The sequence below is a fragment of the Mangifera indica genome, chromosome 1, assembly GCF_011075055.1.
Source record: "Mangifera indica cultivar Alphonso chromosome 1, CATAS_Mindica_2.1, whole genome shotgun sequence".
Classification (NCBI taxonomy): Eukaryota; Viridiplantae; Streptophyta; class Magnoliopsida; order Sapindales; family Anacardiaceae; genus Mangifera; species Mangifera indica.
The window spans coordinates 18,313,996-18,318,886 of NC_058137.1; the positions used below are offsets into that span (position 1 = coordinate 18,313,996).

The 4,891-nt window shown below is 32.4% G+C and overlaps 1 pseudogene; it reads left to right on the forward strand.

Annotated features, from left to right (window-relative positions):
• Nucleotides 1–1,226: 1,226 nt before the first annotated feature.
• Nucleotides 1,227–4,455, forward strand: LOC123219768 (annotated as a pseudogene).
• The last annotated feature ends 436 nt before the right edge of the window (nucleotides 4,456–4,891 follow it).

The following is a 4,891-nucleotide window of genomic DNA, read 5'->3' on the forward strand; positions in this document are numbered from 1 at the left end:
TTCTGCTGACCATAAATGACTGTGTATGCCTCCATACATAGGCATGTACCCCTAAAAATCATAAATCACCAAATTTTAAATTAGAAAAAGACTAAAATACCTTTGGGCTTATCTACGGGTGCTACATTGAGAATATAGATAAAAGTAAAAAACTTCTCTCAATTGGCAAGACCATAAACAAAGTAGAAGGAAAGAAAGTTACTAGTTTAGCAACTTGGCAATTTAATCAAGAGTATTCTAGGCATATGCTTGAGAAAATGATAGTAATGGATGAACAACTTTTTTAGTAGTGGAACAAGTTTTTAGTGATTATGTTGGCTCATTGTAACCTTTATGGCAACATATTTCACTTCTTTTAGTTGTTAGAGATTACATGAAGATTTTCATGATAGAGAAATTGATGTTGCAAAAAAAAAAAAAATTTAAATCTTTGAAGTCTAGGATTGCTCATACCACTAATATATAGACTTCTATTTAAAATTTAAATTATTTATGTTTAGTAGCTCATTTTATTGATGAGAATTAAAAGTTACATAAATGAGTTTTGAATTTCATGACCATATCATCACCAAGGTAAAAAGGTTAAAAAAGTGTTGGAGTAATGTATAAATGATAGCAGTACTAACACTCATGTGTCAACCATTACGGTGGATAATGCAAGCTCAAATGATGTGGTTGTTAAATATTTGAAGGGTAAATTGTTGGGTAAGAAAAATTTAATTTTGAATGGTGATTTTGTTCATATGAGATGCATAACTCATATTATGAATTTGATTGTCAAAAATTGTTTAGGTAAGGTTAAAGATTCTATTACTTGGATTCATGATTTAGTTAGGTATGTGAGGAGTTCTCCTATAAAAGCCCAAGTGTTTGAAAAATGTATCAAAGAAGAAAGAATATTGTATAAAGGGTTTAATGTCTTGATGTTCCAACTAGATGAAACTCCACTTATCTCATATTAGATGTAGCAATAAAATTAAAAAAAGTCTTTTGAAGGTTGAAAATGAGGATACATCATATAGCATTGAAATGAAAAATGGTACACTGTCATTTTATGACTGGGAGATTGCAACTGTACTAGCAAAGATACTAAGCACATTTTATAAAATAACAAAAAGTATCTCTGATTCTAAATATATGACTTCTAATTATTATTTTAATAAGATTGTTGGAATTATCACTTCTTTGTGTGAGTGGGAGAAAGACCTAATCCTTGTGTTCAAAAAATGGCTTGGAAAATGAGAGAGAAGTTTGACAAATATTATGGGGATTTAGATAAAACAAACGTGATGGTGTTGACTGTTGTGGTATTAGATCCTCGCTATAAGATGAAATATGTAAAATTTTGTTTGAAAATGATGTGGAAGCTATTGAGATAGTGTTTTGCTACTTGAGATATGTTGTTGCAATAAATGTATGATATGTATACGGAAATTTATTCAAGTTTGCATGAAGTTGAAGCTTTGAGGTCCTTTGAGGTTACAATAATTACAAAAAAGTTATTAACTAGTGTTTTTGATGGTTCTAATAATAATAATTGAATGGAGAAGCTCATACACAAATATTTGATGGAGTTACATGTGCAAAAACAAAACAAAGTTACAACATTATCGGGAGGAGAGTCTTAAAGATATTACAATTGATGTGGATATCTTGGCTTGGTGGAAGTTGAATACACCAAAACTTAAGGTTTTATCCCTTATGGAAAAAGATATATTAGTACACCGGGTCAAGCACTAGACCAATTATGGAGTTGCATAAGTCCACTAGTTATAGAAACCTTAATTTGTGCACAAGATTAGTTAAGATCTTCATCCACACCAATCTAAGTTGAGTATAATCTAGAAGATTTGAAACTTTATGATTCATGTTAGTTAAATATTTTAATATATTACTATGTTACCCTAATATCAATTGAATAAGCTAATCGATTTCTTTGTATTTAATTTCCAAAGATGAATGGCTTAAAAAAAAAATCTAAATGCAAACGGCAATAAATGGTACTAAAAAAAGAATTTTGTATTGTCATTTATATATATTAAAGTTTTCTGATTTGCCTTACTTATTTGTTTTTGTTTTATGTGTTCTTGTATTTTAAGTTAAAGGTAGAATAATAGTTGTGTTTGGAGTTTAAAACAATTTGTGCTTTAAAGTAGTTTTTCTCTTTGGTCACAACATCAGTTAATGTTTTTTGAATTACTTGAATATTTCTTAACAAAGTATTTAACAACTTATTGAGTATTTTAAGTTAATTGGAGAGTTGATTGAGTTTACCATTCACCTTATTATGCAATCTTGTGGAATTTTAATTACAAACAGGTTTGTGGAGTTTTATGATTCTTGATCATTCTTCAACATATTTTTGACTAAACAATCAAATCTAATAAAGTTCTTTGTTGTGCAACTATACAAGAGAATGAATGATTGTTAACATTCGTGCACCATTTGATTTTTTTCTCATGTTTTCTTGTCTCTTTAATCACTGTAATGGTTAGTGCATAAACAATAGCAAAGTTGTGAGAGAAGCCATGTGTTTCTTGATGGATCCTCAGATGAGAAGGAAGGTTTGCTATGTCCAATTCCCTCGGAAATTTGATGATATTGATAGACACAATCGTTTTGCTAATAGAAACACAGTTTTCTTTGATGTAAGCCTAAAAGCTTAAAATTAGGGTCTTGGTCTCTTCTATATTGTCTAAGATCAATATAATATAGCTTTTCTTTCCCTATTTTTCAAATTAACATGAGAGGCCTATATGGAATTCAGGGTCCAGTGTATGTTGGCACATGATGTGTTTTCAGAAGGCAAACTTTATATGGGTATGAGCCTCTAAAAGGTCCCAAATGCCCCAAGATGGTGTCTATGACTGTTGCCCATGTTTTGGTCACCACAAAAAGTATGATAAACGTAGAGCCAATAGAGAAAGTGCAAGCCTAGGAGGCATCAAATTTTTATCAAGGTAAATCATCTCTAAATTTGCTCTTTGATTGCATAACTTGAACTTAAATTTGTAACCTCAGTTAAAATGGAGGACGGCAATGAGCTATTGATGTCCCAGATGAATTTGGAAAGAAATTTGGATAGTCAACAATTTTTGTGACTTCAACTTAAAGAAGCTATTCGACTCGTTAGTTATGGGTATCAAGACAAGACTAAATATGGTCTTGAGGTAATATCAGAAGCTTCAATCTTTAATATTCTGCATTTTGTTTTATCTAGGAAAATCTAAATTTTGGTTGTTTTTACCTATGCAATTGGGATGGATTTATGGTTCAATTATAGAGGATATTCTTACTGGTTTCAAGATGCATTTTTGTGGCTAGAGGTTCGTATATTATTTGCCAAAAATGGCTGCATTTAAGGGTTTAGCTCTATCAACTTATCCGATAGGTTAAATCAAGTCTTTTGGTGGGCACTTGGTTCAGTTGAGATTTTCTTCAATCGTCATAGTCTAGTCTGGTGTGGCTACAAGAAAGGAAAGCTCAAGTTTCTTGAGCGTTTTGCATATGTCAGCATAACTCTCTATCCATTCACTTTTTCACCTCTCCTTGCTTTTTGTCTCCTCCTTACTATCTACTTGCTCACTGATAAATTTATCATACCAGAGGTAACAATTGACTTTTCGATACTACATAATGAATAAAAGCATTTTCAAATTCCTTGTGAAACACAGAATTAGTGCACTTATATCTGTTCAACGAATGCGTACACATTGCATCCTTTTGGTGTACTAATAAACTTGTTCTTCCGTGATCTAGATCACCACTTTTGCTAGTCTCTTCTTCATTGCTCTCTTCATCTCAATCTTCACGATGGGCATTCTTGAGCTAAGACAAAGTGGAGTGAACATAGAGGAATAATGGAGAAATAAACAATTCTGGACCTTTTTGCTGTTGTGCAAGGTCTTCTCAAAGTTTTGGCTGGAATTGACAACAATTTCATGGTCACATCCAAGGCATCCGATGATGAGGAGTTTGGTGGACTCTACACCTTCAAGTGGACAGCTCTCCTAATCATCCCACTAGTGTATTGATCATCAACCTTGTTGGAGTTGTTGCAGGTATCTCAAACGCCATAAACAATGGAACTTAAGCATGGGAACCTCTATTTGGAAAGCTCTTCTTTGCCTTCTGGGTGATTGTACATCTCTACCCTTTCCTCAAAGGTCTGATGAGAAGGCAGAACAGGACACCAACTATTGTTGTTATATGGTCAATCCTTCTCCTTGGTTCGGATCAGAATCGATCCATCTATAATGAAAACCGATAGGCCTACCACCTCAATGTGTGGAATCAATTGTTAAAGGCTCAATTTCTTATTCTTCTTTGAATCAATCTCTGCATCGCCAAGCATTTGTTGTACATTAATTCTTTGCCTGAAAGTATATATATTTGATGCATAAACCAACCAACTGGATGTGCACAGAAGGGAATAAAGCTAGAGTGGAATTTTTTGTGTAGCAATATGTGTTGTAAGTTATTAGATTAGATTTGTTTTTTCCAACCCGATTGTAACCCAAATCCAGTGAAGAACCCTAAATCTTTGGCTAATCAATTTGTCATCTTTTGATGACAAGACTATAAGGCTTTTGAAGCTCTTTTGATGATGATTCTGCTCTTACCAACTTTTGATGCCAATGTCACCGAAATTTGGTGAAACAGTGAAGAATGTGTCACTGTTTTGAGCAATAGTTTTGGTCTGCGAAACCATCAATTTAGGCCATTTTTCAATGCGATTTTCAATTCCAATCATGTAACACAATTCCAAAATATATTCTAACATGTTTCCAAACATTAATTTCATACAATTTAATTGAATTTAATTCTTGCCCAAAATCCAAAATTGAATAAATATTCATGCAAAAGCCAAAATTCAGATTATATAATTCAC